The sequence below is a fragment of the Spermophilus citellus genome (assembly GCF_964194105.1).
Source record: "Spermophilus citellus genome assembly, chromosome: 6".
In the NCBI taxonomy this organism is placed as follows: Eukaryota; Metazoa; Chordata; class Mammalia; order Rodentia; family Sciuridae; genus Spermophilus; species Spermophilus citellus.
The window spans coordinates 66,362,999-66,379,606 of record NC_138187.1 but is presented as its reverse complement, the minus strand read 5'-3'; the positions used below and the strand labels follow the sequence as shown (position 1 = coordinate 66,379,606).

At 34.9% G+C, this 16,608-nt stretch overlaps 1 protein-coding gene across 34 annotated transcripts in view; it reads left to right on the top strand.

Annotated features, from left to right (window-relative positions):
- The window catches only part of ZNF438 (zinc finger protein 438), a 183,599-nt gene that overhangs the window by 85,652 nt on the left and 81,339 nt on the right, over positions 1 to 16,608 (top strand). For 2 of the 34 annotated variants that reach the window (XM_081298810.1, XM_081298803.1), the window contains one exon: positions 13,708 to 13,771. The exons of the other annotated variants lie outside the window; for them this stretch is intronic. The gene's annotated coding sequence lies outside the window, so the exon portion shown is untranslated. The remainder of the gene's footprint in view (positions 1 to 13,707; positions 13,772 to 16,608) is intronic. 34 annotated transcript variants of the gene reach the window in all.

Below are 16,608 nucleotides of genomic sequence, written 5' to 3'. Positions count from 1 at the left end.
CAGCCTGGTCTGCTATAGGAGAGGGACACTGACCAGTGACTCTAAGCCTCACTGGGATCTCATGGAGTGGGAGAGGCTTTCTCCAAGGGAAATAGGAAAAGGGAGGTGAGAATGTGTTCTCAGTAGACCAAGATGGACATGACTTCAAATCATTAAAAATGGTATGTGAAATAATTCACACAGTAATTTTTGGCTTTACAATGGCAGTGAAACAACTTTCTGCTGCCTTCTACAAAAGAAATTTATATAAAAACAAAGGGTATAGATGCAAAAATTCCAGCTCTTTATTTGATGAGAGGTGAATGACTTCAATAACTCTGATGCATAAGCTTTGAAGACAGAAAGATTTGATGCTATGACTGGGTATAACAAAGGAATGTGAAATTCTAATCACTACAGAGACAATGGCAGTGTTATCAGGAGACTAGAGAAGGAGTTGAGGCTTGGTGTTAAAAGCATATCATCAGCTGAAAGTCTGTCTCAGGACTGGTTGGACTCTTATGTCCTCACCTCACTCCAGCCAGGAAAAAAAAAAAAAAAAAAAAACTGTCTTCCCCATATCTTGGGAATTGGAAGCTTTCTTCTCTGGAAAAGTTGAAAGTATGAGAATCTATAGACAGTGACAGTGGACAGTAGGGTTAAGGGAAAGTCTGCTCTGCTGATAGAGAACAAGAAAAAAGAAATGTCACAAACAACAGCTTACTATCAATACTCAAATGGAAACCTTAGAATGAAGGCAGGATTTGCAAAATGTCATTTTTTCCTTGTCCTCACATAGGATGATTTGAAGTGACAAAGTTTGGGTTGTATTCTCTTAAAATGATTGGTCTTTATTTTTCAACATGTATAAAGCTGGATAATTTGAACAACAAAGTATTAATATAGACTGTTAGCTTTTGTCATACCTTTCACCAGTGATGAAGAAAGAGTTGTGAAGGTTGTTTTCTTCTAAAAATTGAGGAGGCATCAAAATTTGAAATTTAGCATACATGTTCTTTAAATTACTTTACATTACTTTAAAAATACTATTTTTAAGATTCAGTAAATACTATTCTTGTCTATGTAACTAATAAAATGTTGAAATTCTGAAGCAGGGTCAGGTTGCCGCCTTTTGAATTGGTTTCTAAAGCTTAATGAAATGGAAGGCAAATGTCTTTCCCTACTTAAAACAGGAAGTTTTATTTTATTCTTTGTTTTAGTATAATGAGACCAAAATAATGTGAAAAATTAAAAATGAAACTGCACCAAAATTTTATTTGCCAATATAACTTTTTAAAAAAATTGTGCTGCATTGCTTTTGCTGAAAAACCAGATCAACTAATCCATATGAATTCTCTATTTTTCAGAGGATTTTTGTGGTTTTCTTTTGGCTTAGTGAGGTCAAGAATTTTAAATTAGAATTATAGAATTGGAAGGCATCCCTGTTATTCATTTTACAAATGAAAGAACTCAAGTCCTGAGAAGTCACAATTTATCCAGGGTCACAAGCTAATAGTGAGGGTCAGATGAGAATCAGGGCCTCCTGGCCATCATCAGTTCAGTGATTTTTATAAAAGACTTCTTGGGTTTATTTTTACTACCTTCAATTTATGTGCAGTATCCATAATTTATTGCATTAGGCTCAGTTAGCAAATTACAAGTTTGTGTTTAATCCTCTAAAGCTGAAGGAACTTCTGGGATTAGGAATACTGACAATGACAGAAAGCATGGATAGCAGGAAGCATTTTTAAGACTCTTTGGCTGGGGTGGGGGATGTCCCTTGATTAGACTCTGATCCTGCTCCCCACCAGGAACTTCTGTGTTTATTTTTCTCTAGGACCTGATTCTGCCTTCTGGAAGATTCTTCCTTGACCATTTTTTCACCTACAGTCACACTTATGTGGGCATTGGGAAATATGTCCTTTATTTGCTATTTTTTGTCCATGCACTTAAACATTATTTTAAGAGTCTCTCAAAGGCTTATATATAATGCAGCATTTGTGGGGCCTTTGGCCATGTTATTCACCCAAACTTAGCTGTTTTTTATCTGTCTTACTGCAGTAAATTCCATGTGCTAGTAAGAGTGACTACATGTTCCAAACTGGCAGGGACAGTCTTAGTTTATGTCCCTTGTCTTGGCAGGTTAAGTAATAATGCCCTTTTCTTACTCTAAAAGCTTTCCCAGTTTGGACAGTGAATTGTATAATTACTCTAGGCAATAGCACACCAAAAAAAAAAAAAAAAAAAAAACAAAAACAAAAACAAAAACAAACAAACAAAACTCCAAGCTTTATTTGTTCCTTTGCTTTCTTACTTTTCTGTCTCTTTCTCAACCTACTGGGGGTTCTTATTGGACCATTTGAAATATGTTTTATCTGAAGTTAACATACTTAACCTAATCTGCAGCAAAGTTAAATTCCTCTGTTTACTAGAGAAAGCATAAGGAACCATTTTTGTTCAAAGTTTTTTTTTTAAGTCTTCTTTTTCAATGTGTGAAATCCAGAAGCAGTCAACTTTTCTACCTCTGAGAGTCCCTCAATTTCTAGATTCTCAATTTCCTTTCATTGCTACTCTTAAATCTTTTAATGCTTGTCTCTTCACATTTCTTTATTATAAATCTTTGATAAAGATAGCAAATAGTACTTTGTAATTCAAACATTCTGTTTTCCATTTCTTTTCTCTATAGGCATGAGTTTGGTAGACAATTGCATTTGTAAAAATGGAGGTATTTAGTCATCCCTAGGAGTCAATCAAGACACCTCACCCCCAAGATACCAAAATCCACAGATATTCAAGTCACTTATGTAAAATGGTATAGTATTCACATATAACTTTCACACATCTTCCTGTGTACTTTAAATCATCTCTAGATTATTTAAAATATATTGTTTATGAATAACAAGACAGAGTCTGTACATGTTCAGTATATACACATTTTTTTTTTCAAATAGTTTGAATCCACAGTTATTTAAACCCAAAGATTCGAAGCACAAAAACACAAGAGCTGACTGAAATTTACAGGCAATACGTGCATAGCTTTTAAGTGCTCAGTTCAATGAGTTTTGACAACTGTAACCATTACCCAAAATAAGATTCAGAACATTTCCATCAATCCAGATGGATGACCCTTTCCAGTTAATTCCCCGCTTTATACCTCTGGAGGCAACTACTTTTTCACTTCTGTCACCAAGGATTATTAGTTTGGCAAGCAGTCTTTTTATTAAATGTTTGGCAAGCAGTCTTTTTATTAAGTGCTTTGTGACTGTATGGCATAACTACCTTACTACATTTTACTCGGTTTCTTCATTTCTAGGTACTAAGCAATTACTATTTACTTTAGAGCTTTTCATCTGTGCCTTCCTTAAATATATTGTAGTTGTTTGTTTATTTTTTTATTAATTTGGGAAAGCTAACTGCTATAATAAATAGATCCCAAAATGTATTAATAGCTTAAACCCAATTTAAGTGTGTTTACCGCTAATGAAATAAGGGACCGAAGGCATTTGTGATCAATAGGTAACCGTCCTTAATCTGGGCCTTTGAGTTGCTAAAGAACTCAAACGAATGAACATGAAAAACTGCAATTCAGAAGTTGACACTTAGTCACTTCCACTGATATTTTTCTGGAGAGTACTATTCAAAAGCTACATCTGGTACAAGGGACGAAGACCTGGAAATGTAAACTCTGGCAGGGTAAATGTTTCCCAATTACAGCCCCCACACTATAACAAGGAAAAGTGATGTCTGGATAGTTAATGCCACAGCTTTTATTTTATTTTAGTGATACAATACCATATTGCATTTCTTTTTTGTCATGGTACTTACTTTTTTTGATTATATGTTCTTTTATGTTTTCTATATAAACATTTCAGAATTTAAAACTGAAATAAAATGGTATTGCTTTCTCTATGATAAAAATGCTAAAGAGCAAAACCAAGTTATTTTCCCTTGATTATTCTGATACAATTAAAATTAGTTCTGGGCATCAACAGATATAATTTTAACTCTTAAAAGACATAAAATCCTGATCTAATCATTTTATTCAAATTGTGCTAGAAAGCCCAGCCAGCAGAGTAAGTAAAAGGGAGGCAGAGAGGAGCCTAAGAGAAAAGGTACAGTAATGGAAAGAAGGGAAAAAAATACATCATTATTGGCATTGATATAATTGTCCATGTGGGTAACTGTCAGAACACTACAACTAAATTATTAGAGTTAATGAATTTAGCAAGATTCTTTAAAATACAGACTCAACATAGGAAAGACAATTGCTTTTCTATAGAACAGCAACAAATAACAAAATAGAAAATAATGATTATCATTAATATCCTACATAGCCATGGATTATTTATCAAAATTAAGAAGTTAACATTGATAGAGTAATGATAACAAAACTACAAGCTTTCATTCTGGTTTTTCCCAGTTTTTCTTTGATGCGTTTTTTATTTCAGGATCAATTCATGACACCACTTGCATTCGGTGGCCATATCTCTTCAGTCTACTCCCATTTGTGGAGTTTGTTGCTGTTGATGCTGCAGTTTTCCTTGTCTTTTCAGGCTTTATACTTTTGAAGAGTAGTGGTCATGTCTTTTGTAGAACGGGACTCAATTTGATTTTGTCTTATGTTTTCTCATGATTATGTCACTTCATATCAGAGAGTAAATTACATCAACATGACTTATTGCTGGTGGTGTTAACTTTATTCACTTGCTTAACATGGTCTCTGCCAGAGTTCTCCACAGTAAAGTTACTACAGTGTTCCCCTTTTATCCATCAGGAACATGTTCCAAGACCTCCAATGGATGTTGAAACTGCAGATAGTACCAAACCCTATAGATACTATGTTTTTTCCTATACATTATCTATAAGAAAGTTTAATTTATAAATTAGGCACAGAAAGAGATGAACAATAATAGCTATAATAAAATGGAATAATTACTATTATAATTATTTTATGTAATATAATATATTTTTTTTATTTTTGAGAGTATATGGTTCTTTGTAATCGGTGAGATATTTTATCATATGCCTTGCAGTATTGTCACATAGTACTAGGGTTAATCTGTTCTTCCATATTTTTATGCCCTGGTGCTTCTTTAGCACTTTTATGAATATAGATCCTGATGGGCATCTTCTATCAGAAAAGCCTGATTTAATCACAGTTGAATACTTGCTTCAGATGATATATCTTGTTTTATTAATCAACTGCGTCAACTCTGTTAGAAATGCAGCTGCAACTCCACAGGTGGATCTCTCCTGTAGTTTTTATATTTTTCAGACCAGGACTATTCCTGAGTCTATATAACCATTCCTTACTTACAGTAAATGGCTTGTTATTACTCACATCACGAGATCCTCTCATGTGTTGTGCAACACACTTCAGTCAATCAGAAGATACTGTGTTTATGTCTTCTGCCCCAAATTTAATGCCTTTTCTTTAAAAAGCACTTATCATGCACTTTTATCACCAGCTAGCCAGGCTGGCGACCTAAGCTGGACTCACATAAGCTGGCTACATCAGTAACTAAGAAAATGGCAAAAAAAAAAAAAAAAACGTAACACACAGAAATACCTTTTGCTTGCAGGAATCAGGGACAGCTCTCAACCTTTAGGGCCCATTGGAAAGAGAGAGAGCATGCCTGAGACTGTATTTATTGAGAGGAAGACACTTGTGAAAGTTCCACCCAAATGATGGAAGGCATTGGGTTTCAGGGGGGTGTAGCCCAGTGCCATTGGGTGATTGCCCACTCTCGGAGCTTCATTTCCCTGCTGAGCAGAGGTGAAGGCCACCTGCTTTAGTGCGCAGTGGAAGACAGTCCCACATCTCCATCGCTTAAGGATAAGGGTACATGTTCATTCCTATGTGACAACTCCCCACATATACCCCATTTTTTATGTATTATGTAAATACACTGAAGGGTTATGACTCCCAGTCACTGGATTCTTTGTCCGAGGATGTCATGACCTCCTATTGTGACATAAAAAGAATTAGTAGAAAACATATCATTTCAATAACATACCATATAGAATGTTTCAACATATTTTTAGGATTAAAGTCATTCAATTAACTTCAAAAGATCCAGGTTATTATTATTACTCTAACAAACACTCACTACAAGATTTTTAATCTTTTCCCAATTTTATTGGGAAGCATTGTATTTGGCCATAGTAACACAGACATATTTATAATTAGCATGGCATTCAAGCCTTTCCTTAAACCATAGAGCAGAGATCTCATTTGTATTATTTATTACAGTGGCTTCTGGAGCATTCAACTTAGTTCCAGTCCTTCCATCAATATTCATCTGACTATGGAGGATCTGGGAAGTAATATAAGCCAAATTATTAGGAATATTTACATGTTGTAAGTTTAAATTATAGCCACAAAGGCTATAATTGTAGAAACAATGAATAAATTTAAAGTAGTCACTTTAAGGATCATGAAATCAAGAGCTTGCCTAGGTCTGTTTAATTGGCATACACCTGTTTCGAAGGCTGAACATTAAATTCAGCATACCATGGTTCTGAAATGTTAGCTGGCAGTAGGACATAGGAAGGTTGATGAAAGATCAGTGTCCTTTTCCTCTATAATACCTAATGATACAATTAGATAAGTTGCATTTTTTATAGTCTACAGGATATTTATCATCCTTTCTCTTAATTCTCACATTTAAGGAACTCTTAGGAACCAAAACCATCAGTAGGCAGTGCCTCGGTAAAGACAGAGGGCGAGGGGAAAGATAATCATGGAGAAACAAACTAATTTTTTTTTAAAAAGGATAAATAATCAAACATGGATGGAAGTACAAACCATATATCAATAGTAACTCTGAATGTTAATGGCTGAAACTCTCCAATAAAGCGACATAGGCTGGTATCATGGATTAAAAAAACAAATCCAACAATATGCTGCCTCCAGGAGACACATCTGATTGGAAAAGACATACACAGGCTGAAGGTGAAAGGATGGGAAAAAATATACCATGCACATGGTCCTCGTAAGCAAGCAGGGGTGGCCATCTTCATATGGAATAAAATCGACTTCAAGACTAAGTTAATCAAAAGGGATAAAGAAGGACATTATATACTGTTAAAAGGAACCATTCACCAACAAGACATAACAATTATCAATATTTATGCACCAAATAATGGTGCTGCGACAGTCATAAAACAAATTCTCCTCAAGTTCAAGAATCAAATAGACCACAACACAATAATTATGGGTGACTTCAACACACCTCTCTCACTATTGGACAGATCCTCCAAACAAAAGTTGAATAAAGAAACTATAGAACTCAATATCACAATCAATAACCTAGACTTAACTGACATATATAGAATATATCAACCATCATCAAATGGCTATACTTTTTTCTCAGCAGCACATGGATCCTTCTCAAAAATAGACCATATATTATGCCATAGGGCAACCCTCAGTAAATATAAAGGGGTGGAGATAATACCTTGCATTTTATCTGATCATAATGGAATGAAACTGGAAATCAATGATAAAAGAAGGAAGGAAAAATCCTACATCACATGGAAAATGAACAATATGTTACTGAATGATCAATGGGTTACAGAAGACATAAAGGAGGAAATCAAAAAATTCTTAGAGATAAATGAAAATACAGACACAACATATCGGAATCTATGGGACACAATGAAAGCAGTTTTAAGAGGAAAATTCATCGCCTGGTGGTCATTCCTCAAAAAAAGAAAAAACCAACAAATAAATGAGCTCACACTTCATCTCAAAGCCCTAGAAAAGGAAGAGCAAAACAACAGCAAATGTAGCAGAAGGCAAGAAATAATTAAAATCAGAGCGGAAATCAATGAAATTGAAACAAAAGAAACTATTGAAAAAATTAACAAAACTAAAAGTTGGTTCTTCGAAAAAATAAATAAGATCGACAAACCTTTAGCCATGCTAACGAAGAGAAGAGAGAGAACTCAAATTACTAACATACGGGATGAAAAAGGCAATATCACAACAGATGCTACAGAAATACAGAAGACAATTAGAAATTATTTTGAAAACCTATATTCCAACAAAATAGAAGATAGTGAAGACATCGATAAATTTCTTAAGTCATATGATTTGCCCAGACTGAGTCAGGAGGATACACACAATTTGAACAGACCAATATCAATGGATGAAATTGAAGAAGCCATCAAAAGACTACCAACCAAGAAAAGCCCAGGACCGGATGGGTATACAGCGGAGTTTTACAAAACCTTTAAAGAAGAATTAATACCAATACTTTTCAAGTTATTTCAGGAAATAGAAAAAGAGGGAGCTCTTCCAAATTCATTCTATGAGGCCAACATCACCCTGATTCCAAAACCAGACAAAGACACTTCAAAGAAAGAAAACTACAGACCAATATCTCTAATGAACCTAGATGCAAAAATCCTCAATAAAATTCTGGCAAATCGAATACAAAAACACATCAAAAAAATTGTGCACCATGATCAAGTAGGATTCATCCCTGGGATGCAAGGATGGTTCAATATACAGAAATCAATAAATGTTATTCACCACATCAATAGACTTAAAGATAAGAACCATATGATCATCTCGATAGACGCAGAGAAAGCATTCGACAAAGTACAGCATCCCCTTATGTTCAAAACATTAGAAAAACTAGGGATAACAGGAACTTACCTCAACATTGTAAAAGCTATCTATGCTAAGCCTCAGGCTAGCATCATTCTGAATGGACAAAAGTTGAAGGCATTCCCTCTAAAATCTGGAACAAGACAGGGATGCCCTCTATCACCACTTCTATTCAATATAGTTCTCGAAACACTGGCCAGAGCAATTAGACAGACGAAAGAAATTAAAGGCATAAAAATAGGAAAAGAAGAAATTAAATTATAACTATTTGCAGATGACATGATTTTATACCTAGAAGACCCAAAAGGGTCTACAAAGAAACTACTAGAACTAATAAATGAATTCAGCAAAGTGGCAGGATATAAAATCAACACGCATAAATCAAAGGCATTTCTGTATATCAGCGACAAAACTTCTGAAACAGAAATGAGGAAAAACACTCCATTCACAATATCCTCAAAAAAATAAAATACTTGGGAATCAACCTAACAAAAGAGGTGAAAGATTTATACAATGAAATCTACAGAACCCTAAAGAGAGAAGTAGAAGAAGATCTTAGAAGATGGAAAAATGTACCCTGTTCATGGATAGGCAGAACTAACATCATCAAAATGGCGATATGACCAAAAGTTCTCTATAGGTTTAATGCAATGCCAATCAAAATCCCAACGGCATTTCTTGTAGAAATAGATAAAGCAATCATGAAATTTATATGGAATAATAAAAGACCCAGAATAGCAAAAGCAATTCTAAACAGGAAGTGTGAATCAGGCAGTATAGCGATACCAGATTTCAAACTATATTACAGAGCAATAGTGACAAAAACAGCATGGTACTGGTACCAAAACAGGCGGGTGGACCAATGGTATAGAATAGAGACACAGAGACTAATCCACAAAGTTACAACTATCTTATATTTGATAAAGGGGCTAAAAGCATGCAGTGGAGGAAGGAAAGCATCTTCAACAAATGGTGTTGGGAAAACTGGAAATCCATATGCAACAAAATGAAACTGAATCCCTTTCTCTCGCCATGCACAAAAGTTAACTCAAAATGGATCAAGGAGCTTGATATCAAATCAGAGACTCTGCATCTGATAGAAGAAAAAGTTGGCTCCGATCTACATATTGTGGGGTCGGGCTCCAAATTCCTTAATAGGACACCCATAGCACAAGAGTTAATAACAAGAATCAACAGATGGGACTTACTTAAACTAAAAATCTTTTTCTCAGCAAGAGAAACAATAAGAGAGGTAAATAGGGAGCCTACATCCTGGGAACAAATTTTTACTCCTCACACTTCAGATAGAGCCCTAATATCCAGAGTATACAAAGAATTCAAAAAATTAGACAATAAGATAACAAATAACCCAATCAACAAATGGGCCAAGGACCTGAACAGACACTTCTCAGAGGAGGACATACAATCAATCAACAAGTACATGAAAAAATGCTCACCATCTCTAGCAGTCAGAGAAATGCAAATCAAAACCACCCTAAGATACCATCTCACTCCAGTAAGATTGGCAGCCACTATGAAGTCAAACAACAACAAGTGCTGGCGAGGATGTGGAGAAAAGGGTACACTTGTACATTGCTGGTGGGACTGCAAATTGGTGCGGCCAATTTGGAAAGCAGTTTGGAGATTCCTGGGAAATATGGGAATGGAACCACCATTTGACCCTGCTATTGCCCTTCTCGGACTATTCCCTGAAGACCTTAAAAGAGCATGCTACAGGGATACTGCCACATCGATGTTCATAGCAGCACAATTCACAATAGCTAGACTGTGGAACCAACCCAGATGCCCTTCAATAGATGAATGGATAAAAAAAATCATAGAATTTTCAGGGAAATGGATGGCACTAGAGCAGATTATGCTTAGTGAAGCTAGCCAATCCCTAAAAAACAAATACCAAATGTCTTCTTTGATATAATGAGAGCAACTATGAACAGAGCAGGGAGGAAGAGCAGGAAGAAAAGATTAACATTAAACAGAGACATGAGATGGGAGGGAAAGGGAGAGAAAAGGGAAATTGCATGGAAATGAAGGGAGACCCTCATTGTTATACAAAATTACATATAAGAGGTTGTGAGGGGAATGGGAAAATAAACAAAGAGAGAAATGAATTACAGTAGATGGGGTAGAGAGAGAAGATGGGAGGGGAGGGGAGGGGAGGGGGGATAGTAGGGGATAGGAAAGGTAGCAGAATACAACAATTACTAATAGGGCATTATGTAAAATTGTGGATGTGTAACCGACGTGATTCTGCAATCTGCATTTGGGGTAAAATTGGGGGTTCATAACCCACTTCAATCTAATATATGAAATATGATATGCCAAGAGCTTTGTAATGTTGTGAACAACCAATAAAAAAAAAGGAACTCTTAGGTTTGTCAGTAATGCAAAAATGCTGGGGGCAGAAGTTAAGCACCAGACAACATTCTGGATGCCATCTCTCTGAAAGTTAAAGCCTCTAGGAGTCATGGCATCCTCATGTAATTGTCTTTGTCAATTCTAGGAGACCAGTCTAAAATATATCCACTATTTTTAGACACCTTATGTTATACTGGCAAGACATTTGCACAATCCATCCACTTAGGAAAGGTGCCAATTTTATTGTAGAATGATTAGGGCAATAATACATTGGTGGATACTTTATGTAAATAACTAGCCTGTATAGGAAAATTCTATTTCAGTAATCTTTCTATTTTGACAGTTGTCCAGATATGTCAGTATAGTTTTAATTTCCAAGGACCAGCATGATTGGCTGGTTTAGGTTCCCCATATGCTGTCTTTCCCTGCCGAAAAATACCCTTAGCCAGCCAGCATTTTTATCATGGGAACAACATATAGGTATAGCTGACCATTATAGTCAGTACAATTAATCTAGTCACATGGATGAATTTTCCAGCCCACACCATAAAGTACATTAAAAAGTGCACTTGGGAAATGGGTCCACAGAAGTCTCTCCGTAAGTTTTACTTACCTGACAAGCTCGTAAGCTGCATGGCTGTAAACTCTGCAGCTAGAGATTTACCTTCCTGTGTCAGGTTTTTCAGCCATTTCCAGGATGACAGGTTTAAACTCTTTTGAAATCTGATTTAACTTACTAAATCATGTTCAGCATCAGTAAGACTTTTAATATCACAATTTAAGAAAAATTTTTGAAATATTTGTAAGATTTAGTATGTGTATGTAGGATCCTGTTTTCCCTTATTTTTTTTGTTAAAATTAAATAGAGGCTTGGCATAAGTTATACTATCATTAGGTGAATAGTATAGTACAGGTATTTAAATAATAAGAAAAGATTTATTATCTCTAGCTGGTTATGAAACTTGACAAAAGTCATTTAAAGGGACCATAGTAAATAGAAACTTAATCTTTACCAAATTTATGACTTGATTTTAATAGAATTACCCAAAATGAAGAATATAACAAATTGTATATAAAAATTTGTGTTGTTAAATTAGCTCTAGATTAACTTAAATGACTCTCTTTAATTTGGGATGAGGCCAGAGCCAAAGTTTTTAACTTTAAGAATGGTGTCCCTAGGAGTATTATGCAGCACTAAGAAATGACAAAATCATAGAATTTGCAGGGAAATGGATGGCATTAGAGCAGATTATGCTAAGTGAAGCTAGCCAATCCCTAAAAAACAAATGCCAAATGTCTTCTTTGATATAAAGAGAGCAACTAAGAACAGAACAGGAAGGAAGAGCATGAGGGAAAGACTAACAGTAAACAAAGACGAATGGGGGGAGAGAAGGGAAAGCATATGGAAATGGTAGGAGACCTTCAATGATACACAAAATTATAAGAGGTTGTGAGGGGCAAGGGAGAGGGAAAAAATAAGGGGAGAGAATCGAACAACAGCAGAGGAGGCAGAGAGGGAAGATGGGAGGGGAGGGGGGATAGTAGGGTGTAGGAATGGTAGCAGAATACAACAGTCACTAATATGCCATTATGTAAAAATGTGAGTGTGTAACCGATGTGATTCTGCAATTTGTGTTTGGGGTAAAAATGGGAGTTCAAAACCCAATTGAGTCAAATGTATGAAAGATGATATATCATGAGCTCTGTAATGTTTTGAACAATCAATAAAAAAAAAAGAATGGTGTCCTTTACTAGCGGCATGAGAAATATATAGATACATCTTTCCAAAATAGAAAATGTATATGTTTAATAAGCATAGAAAAAATATTTTGGTTTTTACCATCAACAAAAACTGAAATAGAAAAATGAATAGCCCTTTATTTGCTAATCCATTAAAAACTGTTATTATTGTTATCAAACTTAATGCTGACTTATGTATGTGGAGTTAGTACCTCAAAAATTGATGGGCAAAAATAAGTCAATAGTATTGTTTGAGACAGTGACCTGATTTAGAATTTTATATGGCATTAAGCTAGCAATGACATTTTGAGGGATTCATGTCAAAACAGTCTTTACGTATAAACAGTTATGAACATTTTTAATAACTTAATAAGCTCTAATAATTATGTATTGTTTATGTCTTTACTAATTTTTAAAATACCAATGTGTGATGTAGGGCACTACCTTGTTTTTAAAGTAAAGAATGGGCTTATCACATTTAAGTTCTATATTGAGGTAAACTAGTGGCTGTTGAGCTGATTTTTTTATGGCTGTCTGTCTGATATTTTAGGGGTAACTATTTTTAGAGTTATTTTTCTCAAAGTAAGGGGCTCAAAGTAAACCCTGTTTCAGTGTTATAGAGGCTGTCAAACCTTTTTTTTTAATAACTTAAAAGAGGAGTAACGTTTTTATTTAGGAAGTTTATTTCTTTTGGGATCAAGACTAGTATTTTGGTCTTTTTCTGTCTTTATGTTTTTTCTTTTATTTGATCTCTATTTAAATTATGGTGTAACATCTAATGTGCCTAGGACCATGTTAGTTTCTGCAATCCCTTAAATGCTATGTCCTGTCTCTTTGAGTCTCTCCATAAAGATAGTAGGATTTTTCTAAAGGCTTACTAAAATCATTATCATCATCATCATCATCATTATTATTATATATAATATGATATATTGTTATATAATGTAATTATAAAATAATATTATTTTATCAAATAATAATTATTATTATTTTAGGCATTCTGTTTACCTGTTGGATCCTGTTTATCCCTGGGGAATTGTCTGTGCTCCAAATAACCAGGTTTGTCCCTATTCTGTGTTTTTGGGACAGGATTAAGATAGATCTTTTAAAAATTGTTCTTAGGATGGCCTTCTATTTTAAATTTTAGCTAAGTGATAGCATAATATCTAGGTGGGGTCAGACATCTGGCATAAGTTCTGAAATATTACAATATATATGTATTGGGATCTCTTGAAAATCTCTCTGAATTTGCTCTTATCTGTATTAAGCTACAGAGGTTTCTTTTGTTTAAGGCCTTCTCTCATGGTAGTGATTAAGGCCAGACCTACAATATATGAAAATAAGACACCTCTTTTGATCATTGTAATTCATTTTGATGTTACATGTAAAATAGATGAATTAAAATAACCTTTAATTGGGGCTGGGGATGTGGCTCAAGCGGTAGCGCATTCGACTGGCATGCGTGCGGCCCGGGTTCGATCCTCAGCACCACATACCAACAAAGATGTTGTGTCCGCCGAGAACTAAAAAATAAATATTAAAAATTCTCTCTCTCTCTCTCTCTCTCTCTCTCTCTCTCTCTCTCTTAAAAAAATAACCTTTAATCCCTTCCTGAGAGGTTTCAAAATATCTTTATATTTCATAATATTATCCTTTAAATGGGTCAGTGTCTCTCAGTTGTCTTTAAAAAATATGATTAAGGCTACTTCCCAGTGAAGGGAGCTGCATATAAGTCTGATAATATATCTCGTGGATAATAGGTTCAGTCAGAGAACCCTATATGATAAAATGAATTCCCAATAAAATTTGTAGCTTCTGTTGCTCAAAATTAATAGATAGCCTTAATTTGGAGAACACCAGTTTTAATAAAATGTTCTCTTAAATCTCATAGATATTTTAGAAACTTATATATTTAACAAACAGAAGTAATATGTAAGAATTAGCAGTAATTATCATAATTATGATGTTTTCAAATCAAATGTAGTCTTTAAAGAGAAGTTTCCAAATACACGACAGCGGAATGCCTTACAATTCGTATTACACATATAGAGCACAATTTTTTATATCTGTATATTAAATATGTTCACACCGATTCATGTCTTCATACCTATTACTTGGATAATGATATCCATCACATTCCACCATCATTGCTAACCTCCTGCCCCCTCCTTTCCTCTCCCACCCCTCTGCCCTATCTAGAGTTTGTCAGTTCCTCCTATACTCTCCCTCCCTACCCAACTATGAGTCAGTAACCTTGTATCAGAGAAAAATTCAGCATTTTTTGGGGGGGTTGGGTGGGGGGTGAGGAGGAATTGTCTAACTTCACTTAGCATTATCTTCTCCAGTGCCATCCATTTACCTGCAAATGCCATGATTTTATTCTCTTTTATTGCTGAGAAATATTTCATTGCGTATATATGCCACATTTTTTAATCCATCCTCGCCAACACTTATTGTTGTTTGTCTTCATAATAGCTGCCATTCTGACTGAATTGAGATGCTATCTTAGAGTAGTTTTGACTTGCATTTCTCTAATTGCTACAGATGATGAACAATTTTTCATATATTTGTTGATTGATTGTATATCCTCTTCTGAGAAATATCTGTTCATGTCCTTGGCCCATTTATTGATTGGTGTTTTGTTTATTTGTTTTTTTTTGGTGCCTAGCTTTTAGAGTTCTTTATACACCCTAGAGATTAATGCTGTAGCTGATATGTAAGGGGCAAAAATTTGCTCCCAAGATGTAGGCACTCCCTTCACCTCACAGATTGTTTCTTTTGCTGAGAAGAAACATTTTAGTTTGAGTCCATTTCATTTATTGATTCTTGGTTTTACTTCTTGCACTATAGGAGTCTTATTAAGGAAGTTGAGGCCTAATCCCACATGATGAAGATTAGGGCCTACTTTTTCTTCTGTTAGATGCATGGTCTCTGGTTTAATTCCTAGGTTCTTGATCCACTTTGAGTTGAGTTTTGTGCATGGTGAAAGATAGGGTTTAGTTTCATTTTGTTGCATATGGATTTCCAGTTTTCCCAGCATCATTTGATGAAGATGCTATCTTTTCTCCAATGCATGTTTTTGGCACCTTTGTCTAATATAAGATAATTGTAATTTTGTGGGTTAGTCTCTGTGTCCTCTATTCTGTACTATTGGTCTACTAGTCTGTTTTGGTGCCAATACCATGCTGTTTTTGTTAACTATTGCTTTGTAGTATAGTTTAAGGTCTGGTATAGTGATGCCACCTGCTTCATTCACTCTTCCTGCTAAGGATTGCTTTAGCTATTCTGGGTTTCTTATTTTTCCAGATGAATTTCATGATTGCTTTTTCTATTTCTATTAGAAATGCCATTGGGATTTTGATCAGAATTGCATAAATCTGTATAGTGCTTTCGGTAGTATGGTCATTTTGATAATATTAGTTCTATCCAAGATCAAAGTAGATCGTTCCATCTTCCAAGATATTCTTTGATTTCTTTCTTTAGGGTTCTGTAGTTTTCATTGTATAGGTCTTTCACCTCTTTCATTGATTCTCAAGTATTTTATTTATTTCTTTTTTTGAGGCTACTGTAAACGGCGTAGTTTTTCTCATTTTCCTCTCATAGGATTTGTCATGATATGCAGAAATTCATTTATGGGTGTTGATTTTATATCCTGCTACTTTGCTGAATTCATTTATTAGTTCTAGAAGTTTTCTGGTGGAGCCTTGTGAGTCTTCTAGGTATAGAATCATATTGTCAGCAAATAGTGCTAATTTAAGTTCTTTTCCTGTACTTATCTCTTCAATTTCTTTCGTCTGTCTAATTGCTCTGGCAGTGTTTCAAGAACTATATTAAATAGGAGTGGTAAAAGAGAGCATCCCTGTCTTGTTCCAGTTTTTAGAGAGAATGCCTTCAAT